Source organism: Petaurus breviceps, unplaced genomic scaffold, assembly GCF_028583685.1.
Source record: "Petaurus breviceps papuanus isolate PSGF00001 unplaced genomic scaffold, PetGlider_PUasm1.0 115, whole genome shotgun sequence".
Taxonomy (NCBI): domain Eukaryota; kingdom Metazoa; phylum Chordata; class Mammalia; order Diprotodontia; family Petauridae; genus Petaurus; species Petaurus breviceps.
Window position 1 is genome coordinate 836,968 of NW_027185612.1, and position 16,727 is coordinate 853,694.

The following is a 16,727-nucleotide window of genomic DNA, read 5'->3' on the forward strand; positions in this document are numbered from 1 at the left end:
TTTTATTGTATGTGAAAAGTCTCTTTTCTTATCTCTACCAGAGACCCCAGTTTGGGCAGTGAGGGTTGGAGATTCCAAAATGATGATAGGTGAGGACCAAGGTGTTATTTGCTACCTCAGTTTCCAGGTCTTGGAAGTCTTAAAATCCAAAAGCACAAAACAGGTTGAGGAGAAGAGCATAAGAAGCTGAAAGATTCCCTGATTTATTCAAGTTTGGCTGACAATGGAGCTATAGAGAAACTTATCTCTGATGCCAGGTGATATGGGCCATCTGAGTCCAAATGGGCTCTCATCAGTGAAGTTAATTGAACAAGATGGAAAGACTTTCTCGACTAGTTTTAGGAGCAATAGCAAAAAGTAATAGACAATCCCTAAAGGAAAGCTGCCAATTATCTGTCAAGTGATAGAAGAAAGACCTTGGGTTGTTCCCATAAGTGAGGAATCAGAGATTGATAGAGGTGTACATGTTTGTAATTTTTTTATGGGATGTTACATGTGAAATGCTCATTCAGAGCCTAGAGGGAATGGAAAATAAGCTTTCTTTTTTTGTATTTTATTTATTTTGTTAAGTATTCCTAATTACAGTTTTAACTTTTCTTAATTAATTTTTTTTTATTTTGAGTTCCAAATACTCTCCCTCCATCCATCTCTTACCTAGCCCACTGAAAAGGCATTTTACCTTCCAAGGCATGCAACTCATATATTCATATCAGCCATGTTGCAAAAAAACAAAAAGCAACATAAATGAAGTGAAAAAAATGTACTTCTATCTGCACTCAGTGTTCAGAGATTATAGCTTTTCTCTCTTGGTATTCTTACCAAGAAACTGTTATTCAGATTCTTTAGAGAAGGGAGGAATAAACTTGCACATCACACAAGAGTCCTAACACAGGAAAAGGCCTCAAATGCTAATATAACTGGTATTATATGGCTATGTATAAATGTGTACATTCAGGCCTGTGTTTTCCAATAAGCAATAATGACTCCTTCCTTACAAGCCCCAGAGGAATGGTGGAATTTTGAGTTTATACATTTAAGAAACTATCTCCTAAGAACCCTCAAAAAACAGTCAATCTGGTGGTGGTGGCCTGCCTTCTGCTGACCAAGATTTGTGAATTTCACCAGGACAATAAAGAGTTGATCATGCACAAAGCCTGTCCAGATTGTTAGGACCATTCTCAACTTCTGCTCATGAGCATAGCCTTCAAGAACCTCAGAGTCACCTCCTTGTCATGCTGGGATTTCTGAGCAGGGCTTTGATGAAGTCAGAGTAGGAGATCTGGTTCAGATTTGAAAGAATTCGATCTGACCTTCTCTTTAGCCAAAGGGAGCTTTGTTGATGCAAAAGCCTGTGGGCGTGAGACTTAGCAAGGAGCTCAACAAAGGCCTTGATATAGGAAAAGGACTAGACTTATATACATAGAAAGTAACATAGCCTATAGAATGATGATGTAATTTTAGAATTTCTATGGGGGTTGGAGATTTAGGGACCAGATAGGTACAAACAAGGTGAGGAAGGTGGTTGCTCTCAGGATAAGGAAAGGTTGTCATGACACAGAATGGGGAAGATAAATGACACAGGATGGAGAAATGAATGACACAGGATGGAGAAAATGAATGATACAGGATGGGGAGCACAGGATAAGGAGAACAAAAGCAGTTCTTTTGGTACAGGTTTCATGGTATTTTGAGATAAGGGGAAGGGGCACTAAGGCACCCTCACATTACAGGATGGGCTAAGAATAAGCCTCAACCCCCCTCAGGGGGCCTAGGAAAGTAATCATTACTATTAACCCTTAGGGCACCTTTGTATACACATCAGCTTTATTACAATCATCTACAAAACCCAGTCATTCATTCTTCTTTTTCACTTATTTCCTGTAGAATCAGACAACAGTGGAGGAGACTCAAGGGAAACAGAACTCAGAATTGTCCTTGTGGGGAAAACAGGGGCTGGGAAAAGTGCAACAGGAAACACCCCCCTGGGCAGGAACATAGTTTGAATCTTCATGTTCAGCAAGGTCAGTCACCAAGGTCTGCAGGAAAGTCAGGACCACATGGAAGGGGAGGGACATTACTGTGGTTGATACTCCAGGCATTTTTGACACTGACACTGAGGAGAAAGAAAACGTGGATGAAATAGCTCGCTTCTGTAGCAGCGAGCACCCCAAGCGCGTCCTCAGGGTTTGCTGCCCATACAGGTTCTTGGATCTGGTTTGTTAAAGGAAAGCAACTCAAAATGGGTTAACAAGCTTACTTTAATCAGTCAGACATATATCGTTTACCTTGTTCAGGAGGAAAGGTCAGCACCCCGAACTTCAGAATATACAGACAGTATTATCAAGACAGAAACAGATCAAGTACACAGCTTTCCAAACTGTCCAACCATTACATCCATACCCAGTCAACATCTGGGTTTCTACATCTGGGTTTTTCAAAGCGGGGGGACTCTCAACAACGGCTTCCCAGAATTCAGATCAAATCACAGAACACTTCTCAAAGTGAGTCCCAAAACAAAGCTACACATCAGGGCTTATATAGCCTTCTCCTGGCTCAGAGAATGTAACAACCTTATTGACCCACTGGCCAATCAAAAAGTATCTACTGAAAAACAAGCCTCCCTCCCCAGGCTTCTGGTGCACTTTAGCCTAGGGGCAGGGAAGATCTTCCAAATTTGCATTCCCATTACAGCTTCATGACACGATCCTCTCCAGGACCACATGCTGTACTCCTAATGCTGCAATTGGGTCATTTCACCAGGGAGGAGAAGGCAGCTGTTGAATGGCTTTATCATCTTCTAGGAGCTGAAGCAGTGAAGTTTTTAATCATTGTATTCACTTGCAAAGAAGACTTTGGAGAAGAAAGTGTAGGGGATTATGTAAGAACCATTGATGACCCCTATTTCTAGGAGCTGTAGGAGAAGTGTGAACACCGGTGCTGTGCATTTAACAACAAGGCTAGTGGAGCCCAGAGACATTCCCAGGTTTCAGAGCTGATGGCCATGATTGAGAAGATGGTGCAAAATAATGGGGGCACCCACTACACCAACAATATATATAAATCTGTGGAAGAGCTCCTCCAGAAGGAGACAGAGGCTCTTCTACAACAGTACAAGGAGCAGTTTGAGAGGGAGAGAGAAGAAATCAGACAGAAATATATGAAGTTAAATGAAGAATTGGAAAAAGAAAAGGTGAAAGAGGAAAATGAAGTTTATGGGAAGCAAAAGGAAAATATTGATAAGAAAAAGAGAATCTTTGAGGAGGAGAAGGAAACATTAAAAATATTAAATCTTGATTTACAAGAAAAATTATTGAAGTTCCCTAGGCATGGCCAAGCATAATCTGAGCACACTTTCAAAAGTCGTAAGGATTATTTCACCCATTGTTTTATTATTTGCTGTGATTTTCTTTCACAAGTAGCCCTTCAGACAACCAGAATCATTTCATAGCTAGTTTCCACAACATCAGCTGGTGATACAAAGAGACCTTAAGTAACAGAGGTCACATGGGTAATAAGGGATGCAGACATCAGCTGAACCCAAAGTCTCCTGACTACAAGTCTAATGTTCTTTCTGGTCCATCACACTGCTTGCTAAAGAACAATGCCCTTCAGAAGAATGTATCCTGATATTTAACAGTAGCAGATAGTGATAGAGCCGTGAGTGTGAGAGACACTGCGGCAGTCACAGGATGTCAGAGGGGGTGCACGTGACCTCTGAGGGGCAGGAGCTTGGAGATGTGGAGGCCGACTCTGCAGGGCCGAAAGGGCTGACATGGCATTGAGCGCAGGGCCGTGGGAGCCGACTTTGCCAGGTTGGGAAAGGCCGACGTGGCATTGAACATGCCTTATCAACACGGACTCCTCTTAACACATACTCCTTTGCCCTGCACTCGGGAGAGTGCACAATTGGCTCCCACATGGCATGTGACAGAAAGAAGAATGATAAGGATATTAGGGAAAAAGCAAGGGGAGGCTCCCTCTCTCTCTCCCTCCCTCCTTTTCTCTCTCTCTCTGTCCCATGGTTCCATTCTGCTTTGTTCTGATGGCCACACTGTTAAGGTGTAACTGAATAAAGAGCAGCCTCGCTTGGCAACCTCCGTGTCCATGGGTGTTGTGTGGGGGTAAGTTCTTCTTGGAGACAAGAAGCCGGAGACGTCCGAAGATCGGGAATAAGGTAAGACAAGGCCGGAGCTGGGAAGGAGAGCCCAGCAAGATAGAACTTCCTAATTTCTTATGTTCAGGCTATGGGAACAGGCAGCTAGCTACAGCCAGGAGAAGGCAAGAATTCAAAACTCATTGTGTACAATTAGAAAATGTCTGAGCTCCATTCTGTGCTCCCCCCACCCCCAAAACATTTCCCCTTTTCTTGGCCATCACTTCCATCATTCTCATCCTTTAAAAACCAGTTAAAAACACAAGGACTCTTCCCCAAACTTTCCCTACCTATAATTCTTTTCCATTCTGATGATGCCTGTTCTCTAAGTTTTTTTTTTTAATTTTTGTTTCTTTTTGGAGAGGGGAAGGAAGGGCAATTAGGGTTAAGTGACTTGCCCAAGGTCACATAGCTGGTAAGTGTTAAGTGTCTGAGAATGGATTTGAAGTCAGATCCTCCTAATTCCAGGGCTGGTGCTCTATTCATAGGGTCACCTAGCTACCCCGTTTATCTACCTTCTACAACACTTCCTAGAGAGGTTTAACCAGATTGTGGGCCATAAGTTGCCTTGTCAGTGTCACCATTTGGGCTCACAAGTTTATATTGTTTTCATAAATGTAGTGTAAACTCTTTGGTTACTGGAGGCTGAAGCTTCTACTTGAATTGTCATCCCTTCTAAGAAGCCATCCCCACATCCCCATGCTTTTTATTTACTACTGTTGGGTTATAAAAATCAGGAGGCAGAAACACTCTCATAATAGTGAGAAGTTTACTGACTGTCCCATGTAGCAGCCAAAATACATCCATGTATAGGCTGAATACTTACCTGCAGATAGCCCAGGAGAGAGACTATGAAATTTCCCTAAATTGCCCGTTTTCATACTCTTGATCAAACAACTCTGATTTCTTCTCTTTACCAAATTTGACATAATATTGATGCAAGTCCCTTGATTATCCTGAACAAATTCTGCTTTCAAGAAAAGCTCGCAGTCTCCTATACAAACAGTCCTGAAGTTTTATCAATAACCCTATTGCCTCCTTTTTCTATTTTACAACCTGGTGGTTAAATACAAAACATTTTCCATTATAACAAAATTCTGTTATGGTCATGTACAAAGTTTAACCTGTAAATTTATTTGAGGACACCCTGTTTCACAGAGCTAAGACCCAACAAGCAGGCTGTGTCCTGAGCTTGGAATAGCAACAATCCTTCCTACTCTCCTTAATCTCACCCTCTGGCAAAGGATATTGCTTTGACTACTACCAAGTATTCACTGCCTCTTATTTCCCAGAGATGAGAGAACTAATTCGCTACAGCCTAAAGCATCTTACACCATATACAAACATAAGGTAAGGTCAAAAAGGGGACATGACTCAGATATAAATGGTGATGCTATAAGCAAATTAGTAGAGCAAGGAATAGTTTAACTGTCAGATCTATTGAAAATAGAAGAATTCATGACCAAATGAGATAGAGAGCATTTTGAGATAAAAAATGTATGATTTTGATTATGTTAAATTTAACAGGGTTTGAAAAAACAAAACAAATGTATCCAAGATTAGAAGGAAAGCAGAAATCTGGGAGACTGTTTTTACAGCAAGTGTCTCTGATAAAGGCGTCATTGCTCAAATATATAGAAAACTGATTCAAATTTATGAAAAACAAGTCATTCCCCAATTGATAAATCATCAATCATATGAACAGACATTTTTCAGATGAAGAAATTATAGCCTTGTATAACCATATGAACAAATGCTCTATATGACTATAGATTAGAGAAATGTACATCAAAAAAATTCTGAGGTACAACCTCACACCTATCAGATTGACTAATTAGAGAGAAAAAAGACAATATAAAATGTTGGAGAGGATGTGGGAAAATTGGCACACTAATGCAGCATTGGTGGAGTTGTGAACACATCTAACCATTCTGCAGAGCAATTTGGAACAATGCCCAAAGGGCTATAAAACTTTGCTCCAGGATTACCTCTATTAGGTCTATATCAAAGAGACCAAAAGTGGGGGAGGGGGAAGGAAATACATAAAAATCTTTATAGCAGTCTTATTGGTGGTGGCAAAAAATTGGAAATGGAGGGGATACCCATCAATGGGGAGAAAGAGATGAACAAGTTATGGTATATTATGGTTATGTGGAAATTGATACCAACATCCAGAGAAAGAAATAATGGAATCTGAATGCAAATCAAAGCATACTATTTTTCACATTCTGTGTGGTTATTTTTCCTTTTGTTCTATTTCTTCTTTTATAACATGACTTATACAGAAATATGTTTTACATGATTGAAGACACATAAGGTATATAAATTTACTTACCATCTAAGGGAGGAGGGAGGGGAAAGAGGGAGAAAATTTGGACTCAAAATTTTATTTTAAAATGAATGTTTAAATTTCTCTTTACAGGTAATGGGAAAAAATAAAATGCTTTTTAAAACTAAATAAATAAATGAGCTTCTCAAGGCAAGGAAGTGCTGGGGAGGGTGGGGAACATGTTATTGAGCACCTAAAGGGAAATGGACAAGGGTCCAAGTCCCATCTTGATACCCAGTGGAATGGAATGCAGTTCAGCAACTGGAAGGGTGGGATGTATTCCTGACTCCACAGTTGATGGAGAGGGGTGGGGGTGGGGAGAGAAATGTCAGAAGAGGGCAGAATATAGGAACTAATGCAAGGGAGAGGCTTTAGAACAGAGGTATCCAGCTCTGGGGCTATGTTTGAACTTTAACTTGGGGGGAACCAGTGTCTCATGCAGTAAGGAAACTCTAAAATATGCCTCCCTAGGGGCAGAGAGACTCTCCCACTAGAGGTTGGAGGGGGAAATGAATAGCTTTATTACCTGCTGGGTACTGCAAAGAAACAGAAGCAGAGCTAGCAGGCCAGAGAATTGCAGGAAGAACTGCTGGTGCTGCTGCTGGGAGCTGGGAAGATCCCCAGAGTGGGCAGGCAACACAGAGGAAGCACAATGACCACCACCCAACTCAGCTTGGCAGCAGCTGCAGCTTCCAGATTTGGCAGCCCCCAGGACAGTAAGTGGCTGAGGCTCTTCAGGGCTTTGGGGAAGGGCCCCTGTCAGGGGCAGCCTTTCTGGTGAGCTCTGATGCAAGTTCTATTTGTTCTCTTTGACTTGTAAATGTTTCCTTTTTCTCTGAGTTTTGCATGTGTTTGCAGAGAGGTATCTGAAGGTGCAATGTCCAGGTATTCCAGTGGAAAGAAAGAGTCAGACTCAGGAGAAATCCCTCTAAGTGAACCCAGACCCACCTATGGCTGCAGCTGCTCAGGACTTTTATCTAGTTAAAGCCTGGAGTATTAACTGCCTGAAACAAGGTTAACACAGGGCAGAACTGTTAACACAGTGGAGAAGTAGGCAAGTAATCAAAAGGGAGAATAAACTTTGACATCCATCTGTGAGGGAAGATGACTGAACACTTGAACTCATGTTTCTTCACTTCAAGGGAAAGAAGCAGCTGAGGATTCTTACATAGAATACAGAATGTGGTTGTGATGGGGTGCTTGGGATCTATGTCTGTAAAATCAATTTGTAAACTCAATTTGTAATATCAGTCTGTAACATCAGTTTGTAAAATCAATTTGTAAAACCAGTCTGTGAAATCACATTTCCCCCTCCCCAGACTCAGAGCATTAACTCTGCCCCTTCCTCCTGCCAGCACTCTGCCCAGAAACAACTCATGAATTGTTTATCTCTGCTTGGAACAATAACAAGCTACAACTATGAATCCTTCACTAAACCATCTATAAACATTTTAGCTTAGGCAAATGTTATCTCCCCCTAGTATAGTGGCCAGCTACAGCCATGAATTCTTCAATGCCCTATCTATAGGTTAACTCCTTAGCCAATCATACACATACGGAGTCTCCTTTAGCCTAGGTTCCTAACATCCATCTTGTCAAACATGACACTGATGGGTGGCATACTAGGCATTTCTCAGTCAGCCCTTGACCGCTAGCTGACTTAGTCATGTTTCAGGCCTAAAACCTCACCTCCAGGTAGCCCCCACCTTGGGCTATTTCCCAGTGAATTATGGGCAATACGCCTTCGCAGTTGACATTAAAAGTGTATGTTCCTTTAAGCATTGACCACTCCTTAACCCCTCCCTAATCCCACCCTTACCTACCTAGTTTGCATAATTGACATCTGATTTATTGCCTAAACTCCTTAAAACTATGCCTATGTCTTCTTTAAGTTTGCAGGTCCCCTAAGGACCCTTGCCCACTGTAACTTATACAATAAACTTTTACAATTCTGACTCCAAGTCTGCTTGGGCCTATTGAATTCTTTCCAGACTGAATCACAGGCATTCTGGTCTTTGATAAGGATCAGAGTTCCTGTATAACCTATTGCCACCCCCCCCCATTTGCAGAATAGAATGAATTACAGAGTGAAATAAAATATAAAATATTGGAATTATAATTAATTTGAACAAGGGGATGGTTTCAGAAACACCTGGGAAGAAGTCTGTGAAGTGAAGTGAGCAGAACCAGGAGAACTTTGTACATAGCCACATCAATATTGTAACACCAATCAAATGGGAAAGACTTAGTTACACTGATCAGTACAATAATCCATGGCAATTCCAAAGGACTCATGATGAAAAATGCTGTCCAACCCCAGAGAGAACTGATGAACTCTGAGTAAAGACTGAAGCTTTTTTTCACTTTATTTTCCTTGACAATTTTTTCTTTTGCTACATAGCTTATATGGGAATATTTTACATGATTTTGTATGCATAATGGGTATCCTATTGTTTGCCCTTTCAATGGGTAGGGAAGGGATTGGAAGAAAGGAGAGAATTTGGAACTCACATTTTTAAAAATTGATGTTAAAAATTTTTAAATATTAAAAAATAATGGAAAAAAGAATATCCTAGAACACTCACTGAGAGGGTAACTTGCCCAGGGTCAGCTAGTATCCGAAACAGGACTCGAATCCAGGTCTCTCTGGCTGAGCCTTGATCTCTGTTATGCCACACTCCCTCTCCTCCTCCAATTACCTCCTATTTAATCATTTATGCATATACATCAGCCTCCAGTACAAGGTGAGCTCTTCTAGGACAGGGCAGGGTTTGCTTCTCTTTGTGTACTCAGGGCTTAGCCCAGCACCTGGCACACAGAAGGCACTTACCAAAGGCTTGTTGACTTGGCCAGAAGGAAACAGTTCTGAGCAATAACAAACACAGTCATGTTTCCCAGTGAACAGATACATTCCTCCCCTTGGCAGAGAGACAGCAGGGCCAAAAGGATGCACTGCTTAGGCAAGGTCACTGTTTTAAGTAACTTCCTTTCACTCTTTTCTTTATGACAAGGGAGGGCTCCCTGGTGGGGGAGGGGATAAGATCCCAAAATGACTCTAATGTAAAAAACAAGAGGTATCAGCAAATAATTTGTCCAGACTTACTGACCATTCATAGCATCCATTGCAATGAGAATCACTGATCTCTACTGAGTGCAAGAGCCAGGGAGGGGCACAGGTGATCAAAGTTCTGTCAGAACACTCCCTTCCAGCTCTCTCTGCTCCTGACCTGTGCCTGGAGCTGCTGGGGAGAAGAAGGGAGAACAGCCTCCACCTTCCCCAGGGCCAGGAAAGAGTCAGGTTCATTCCCTTGGGGCCAGAAGTGTAGCCACTGGGAAGATGCTGCCATACCAGGTGCTGCTGCTGCTGTTGTTTCCCCCGTACCACCACCACATCCTCCCCACCCCAGGCTGCAGGGTTAAGCCTCACTTCCAGCTCCCAGGATGTTTCCTTCTCCTCTGCCCACACCAGAAAACTGGAGAGGGAGGAGGGGTCAGAAGAGCAAAGTCAAGCAGGGGTTAGGAAACTGCCAGAAAACACCTTGACTTGTTCCTCAATCTCAGACCACTAAACAAAAGAGGAGCTGAATGCAGGTAATTCACCCTCAGAACAAACACAGATGAAGTTCAGGAATCTGAGAGGGAGGGATGCCCAAATTAAAAATCCAATAGTCAGCTCTCTTGAGCACGTCTGAGCTGCCTCTAGCACACAGTGGTTAGGGGGGCAGCTTATCCAGTCCCAAGCCCTAGATTCATAGGAAAGGAAAGTAAGACCCAGAGAAATAAAATGATTTGGGGATTTTACACCAGACATGAGGAGAAGGTGAGGCCATTGCAGACCAGTCAGGAAGACATTTTGAGGCCACATCACACTTTCTCAAAATAATAACAGCTCATATTTGTAGAGGCTTTACAATTTTACAAATCACTCTTATAGACATTATGTTATTTGATCTGAAACTTAGTGAGATAATTGTGGAGGAACAGAAAAACCTGTGTGACACTGCCTACTTGTGTGAGTGAGCATGGGCAAGTGACCTAACTTCCCTGGGCCTGGGAGGAATGACTTGCACTGAAACTTCCCCATTCTGAACATCTTATTACATTCTTATTTCTTCTTGATACTTGGTAACTAAGTCCGGTATCATTTCCCCATATATATGGGGTCATTGTGTATTTCAAGGTAATGTAAGAGTTACTGGATGTTAATGCAATTGATTGGATTAATTAGTGAGACCAAATTAGAGGTGTTTTTAGTTTGGGGAAAGGAATGGGAGTGTGAGAGGTAGCAAAGGGTTAAGTTTCTACAGAACTGCAAGAATTGCTGAAACAAGACTATTGATAAAAAGCACCTGACAAGTAGCCTTGGGAAGAGTTGAGGCAACAGCCTTGGAAAGAAGTTGGGTTCCCAGTTCCCAGAGAACTCCTAGATAATACTAAAAATGAAATAATGTAGAATAAAAGGAGCTGATAGCAGCAGGTGGATTTGACCAATCAGAAAGCAGACAGCAGCCTTGGGATACTCAGGCCCAGATAAGGACACATCTAGGTTGGGCTGAAGGGGGTTCAGTATTCTGGGGTTGTTACTGCACTTGCTTAGTGAACGTCATGGAGGATGTATGTTATTTAACAAAATTAGAGCCTCATTAGCAATAATTATGGTAATGGATTGAGATTGCTTTGTGCCAATTAGTTGGCATTAATTAGAAGATTGTGAGCTTACCTTACCAACCAATGGTAAGGTGGGACAGTTGAGAGGGTGTGGAATTCCCACATTAGGGCTTTGTAATCATGCTTTTGCCTTCTGGAGGGTGCTTCTTCCTTCTGGCCCTCTGTCAGATTGGGGATGCCTTTTCTCTTGAGATCATAACAAACTCCTTTCTACTTTCTACCTTAAGAAGCCTCTGACTTTAATTTGGACAAGGGTCTTTACTGTCCCATACAGACCTCAGTTTCCTTAACAGTTAAATAAAGTTGTACCATATGGCTTCCAAGGTCCCTCTAGTTCTATGAGCCTCTGATTCTATCTTCCTGTCTTGGTTAAATCATGAGGAAATAGGAAGCAATTTGTTGTGTAGATATTTTCTTCCAGACTTCTGGGAATTTCATGGCAGATGTAATTTGAGCAGGAAACAGACAGTTTCAGAGAGGACAGTTTGGCTACTTAGTGAGTGACCACTGAGACCCTGCAGGTGACACAGAACCCTACTGGATTCTGCATAAGAGAGGAGAGTTTTCAGCTTTATGTGTGACCCATGAAGTCTGCAAACTCCTTGAGTGGGACAAGTGAAAATATTCTCATAAAGTAAAGGAGACAGTCACCAAACTTGAAGCTGGGCTTTAGTCTTGATAGGCCCAAATTTTATTTTTCTATAATGTATCTGCCAGGTGCCTACCTTTGGTAAACAAGAAAAGGAACAACTGATCTATAAGTTGCCTACTTTTTGCAAAAATAATATGTCTGCCAGGTGTTTCTGTAAATTACCTACTTTTTGGTAAACAAGAAAAGTAACATGGAATCTTTAATAAGCTTACTTCTGATAAACAATTTTCTATTGGGTAAAAAGATTGTAAGGATACACATTCCCATCAATGAGAAAAAAGGTCCAGTTACAGGGGAGGGGATTTGGCATTTTTTTTTCGGGTTGTCCGAGAATTGTTTGTACAAGGGTATATAACTGCTTGCTTGATTTTGTACTTTGCCCAAGTAACGCCCAACTCAGGAGACTTGTTTAGGAATAAACAGCTTCTGTTTCTACCAGGAGAAACCTCTTACCTTACTTGGGTAAGGGTCTTTGGGGTCTTTATCCCACACATTCCTGAACATTTTGTTGCAGAAACAAGCACTTGCCAGGAACGACACACTGAGGAAACAAGGCCTGTGCTTGAGGATCAGCAGGACAGATCTGAACCCTGTCCCTGGGAGACCAAGCTTGACAGAACCATTCCTGTGAATGCAAATGACATCCAACAAATGTATATGTTGCTCAGATTCCCTGAACCGAATGCTGTCCCCTCCTGATGGGGTTTCCCTCCTCTGACTATGGGGATGTGGGTGGTGGTTACTCATCCCCTCACAATCCCAGCTGCCCCAATTCCCTCCCTGGCATATCAGAAAATACTAACCTAAGAGTTTTCAGCCCTGAGAAGACTCACAGTGATTATGGGCCACTTGGGAGTTCATATTATATCTGACATGTCTCTGAGCAGACCCTTTGGTGGGACTGTAAGTGACAATCATGTCAATACCCACAATCATATGTAGTGGGGACATGAGAGTGGTGGGAGTCATATCATTCATATGAGTTGGTTTGACAGGACCATCCAAGTGTGGGGTGCTCCTGATGTCATCCCATATCCTAGATGAGATTTAGATGTCTAGTAAGCCCATGATTTGGGTAAAGACCCAATTTGTAAAATCCCCAAATCAAAAATGTAGTCTTATTCTGGGGCAATCCTTACAGTGGTAGCATTTTGGACCTGGGTGGCTTCTGAATGGGCTGCTTGATTCAGGGTTGCAGAATCAGGTCAGAAGGATCACTAAGAAAGTCTTTTCTGCATTAAGAGAATGTTCACCTTTGGGGGATGGGGGAAATGGTAATAGGGAGTTCTTTATTTCTCAGCTGAAGAATCCCATCAGAGGGAAAGGGAAGAGCCCAGAATGTCTGCATCTCAGAAAAAGGTGAAGATGCCCACTCTGGGTGGGCTATTCCAACTGGACATGCTGGATGACTGCTGCCAAGGCACCCTCATTCCTGGTCAATGCCCACATCTGCTCTGAAGGCTTAGAGGGTCCTTCAGATTCCATCTGAGTGATTAATGGGTGGACTTCAAGGTAAAACCTTCCTATCTAATTTGTAGTATTCAAAAATGGATACTGACCATACATTGATGAGGTCTTAAAAGGTCTGGTCCTATGGCATGGGGAAAATACCCTGACCAGAGTCAGGGCCTTAGTGCTACAGTTTCAGAAATAGGTTTGAATTATTTCCGTCAAGTCTAATCTAAGTTTCAGGGCCTATTAACTAGGCTCCCAAGAGATTTGGTGTTATCAACTAGAAAGTCATGTAATATGTAAGGACAGATTTTACTGCAGAGGTGACCAGGACTCTCCATAGTGTCATAAAAAGTTTAGACTGGAATGGGCTTTTAGACTGGTGCAGGGTTGACTCGCAAGGAGAGGAGTCTATGGGAAAAACACAATGAAGAAGGGAAGGTTCCTTGGGGAGCCTGAGACATCTTTCTGTTCTCCATGTGTAGGGATAGCTCTGTGGAGGCAAGAGGGATACTCCTATTGGAGAATTCTCTCCAGGCCACAGGACTTAAGACACCCAGATAAAGTTTTCCTAGATGCAACTCAGTTTCACATTGGGTGGAGAGCTGGACCTGAAGATGAATAGACAAGTTCAAGTGCAACTTCAGACCCTTCTTAGCTGTATGACTTTGGGCAAGTCTCTCAACCTCTGCCTGCTTCAGTTCTTTCATCTGTAACATTGAAATAATAATAATGCCTCCCTTCCAGAACTGCTGTGAGGATCTAAGGAGATAATATTTGTAAAGCACTTTGCAAATTTTAAAGCAGTAATGCTCCCCAGTGAAAATGTGTAGTCAGGCTTCCTCTTAACAGGGATGCACCAATTTCTAATATTATAGTATATGTCAGTCACATTTTAAGTTGAGGCCTTCAGAGAATCATAGGAGGTAGAAGCAACTTTTAAGTCCAACATTCTACCTGAAGAATGGATCCCCTTTATAACAGCTCTAAGAACTGTGGCCACTTCCATTGATGGTGAGCTCATGCTCTCTTGGTCCATACCATGGTGGAGGGCAGCTCCAATTATTGGGACCTTCTTCCTTTTTACTTGATCTGAAATCTTTCTCCTTGTAACTGACACCTGTTGGTACCAGCTTTGCTCTCTGGGGACAGGAAGGCATCGAATCCCTCTTCTGTATGATATCCCTCCACGTATCTGAGGACAGAGACCATGCCTTTCCTAAGCCTTCTCTCCTCCAGCCTAAACATCCCCTGTCCCTTGAATTCTTCCTTCTGGGCCATCATGTCCACACCTTCCACCTTCTTCTTTGTCCTCCTCAACATGAGCTCCAGCTGGGCCTACAGCAGAACAATATGAGAATTGAAATTGAAAGATCTAGAATCAAATCCTAGGTCTCTTCCTTTTGGCCTTCCTGACTTTGGGCAAGTCATTTAACCACCGTTGGGCTTAATTTCCTCATTTGCCTAATAGAGGGAGGGGAAAAATCTCCCAGCAGCAGCCGCTTAAAATAGAAGCCCCAAGGATTCATGCAGAATAGTTTAAGTATTCCTGTTGAGTACAAGGGATTGAACTGCTTTTTCTTCAAGGAAGATGTTCCAAAATACTCTACATGCATCCTTTGGAGATTTAAAGATTTTGAAACACTGTCTTCCAAGTCAGAGATCTCACAAGGTGATCTTTGGGTTTCCACAAACTACACAGGTAAACTACTAGTCCATGTTGCAAGCTTGTGTCTTACAGAATATGCTAGTTTTGTTCTTTGGACTTGCAAAATTTCAAGAGGAAGAAATCTAGAGCCTGCACAGGGAGCATGAGAACAATTCCTCCAATGAAACTAGCTGCATCGAAAGCGGATTTTCTGTAGAAGGGGTGGGAATGACAGCAGTGTTTGGTGTATCTGATGTGACAATTCTGGTGGCAGCTGGGATGTTTGAGACTTCAGGCAAAGGCATGGCATTGACGAAGACGGGCAGTAGGGCCCACTACACAGTTACTTGAGCTGGTAACAGCAGTACAGTTTGGAGTTGGGGCATTTTCTGAAGAGCAGCCATCACCTGCGTTACCAGCTGTCCAAAATCATGTGGCATTTTGGCTCCTGACACAGGAACCATGTAACTTCCCAGCTTTCCGGTGCCGGAGCCTGGGTCCTGTCAGGCTTGGTCATGGGCTTGGCAGCAGACTTCGTGGTGGGCAGCACTGGCAAGGTCTCCTAGAAATTGCTGTAAGTGCTGGGGTCTTGGTCATGGTCAGCATGCACAGCCAGGCAGGTGCTGGAGGCCCAGAAGACTGGCCAGAATGGGCCCCCATATCCCATTCACAGTGTTGGAAATGCCAACTTGGAAAATAAAAACACAATTGATACCCAAAATCTCATATCAAATGTAATTTATTAAGGTGAAATCCAGAGTAATTGAATGCCTTCTAGCCACAAGTGGACCCTTTTCTTCTTGTGGAAGGAGGAGTCCTAGATGCAAAAGCCAAGGAAGTTTTATATATTAGTTTGGTGCAGACACTGCATTCAGAGAATTGATTGGTACATTCTCTTCTGGGCACACCTCTCCATTATCATACATTATTACTAATGAGGCTCTAATTCTGTTAAATAATATACTTATTACATGAGGTTCATTAAGCAAGCACAGTAACAACCCCAGACTACTGATCCTGCCCCCCCCCCCCATCAATCTGACCTAGATGTGTCCTTATCTGAGTCCAAGATTCCCAAGGCCATTGTCTGCTTTCTAATTGGTCAAATCCACCTGCTGGTGCCAGCTCCTCTTTATTTTACTTTATTTCACCTTTAGTAATATCTAGGAGCTCTATGGGAACTGGGAATACAACTTCTTCCCAAGGCTACTCTCTAGTCTGCTAACCTTACTTTTATCAGTAGCCTCACTTCAGCAATTTTGCTGTCCTGTAGAAACTTAACCCTTTGCTACTTCTCACAATGGTGCCAGTGCTTGGGTGACAGCCAGCTGCAGAAGCATCTCTGAGCCCATGTGCTGCCACCTTGGACTCTCCACTTCCCCAGTAACTCTATTTTTCAAAGCTTTATGCCCCAGCACAGTTGTATCCTCCAATGAGATGTAGGTTTGAGATGGCCTTTGAGGACCAAATGGGCCACAAGTGAGGATTTTCATCGATTGTTTTTGCAGGAATTCTGAGAAGGTCTTTGCTGGTTTCAGTATCTACACTAACACTCAGCCTGTCCTGATAGCCACAGGTTATGAAATCCTGCAGGATTTTAAGATTGGAAAGCAGATTTTTTCCCAGAATTCTTTACAGAAAATCAGTGCAAATTTACACAAAGTGAGAACTGTCTGTACTTCTAAAAAGAGCAGTATAAAATACACATTCACAATCGCAGATGCTACCGTCTCTTTTTTGCTCTGTATATTGAAATGCTCTTCTTGTGGGCGCTTGAGTTCAAGATTTAAATATATATATATATATATATATATATATATATATA

The 16,727-nt window shown here is 42.4% G+C and overlaps 1 protein-coding gene and 1 pseudogene across 4 annotated transcripts in view; one reads left to right on the forward strand and one right to left on the reverse strand.

Moving 5' to 3' along the window:
• LOC138158563 (GTPase IMAP family member 7-like) overlaps window positions 1-3,340 on the forward strand; it is an 18,248-nt pseudogene extending 14,908 nt beyond the window's left edge.
• The window catches only part of LOC138157655 (stonustoxin subunit alpha-like), a 361,938-nt gene that overhangs the window by 148,538 nt on the left and 196,673 nt on the right, over window positions 1-16,727 (reverse strand). The window lies entirely within an intron of this gene.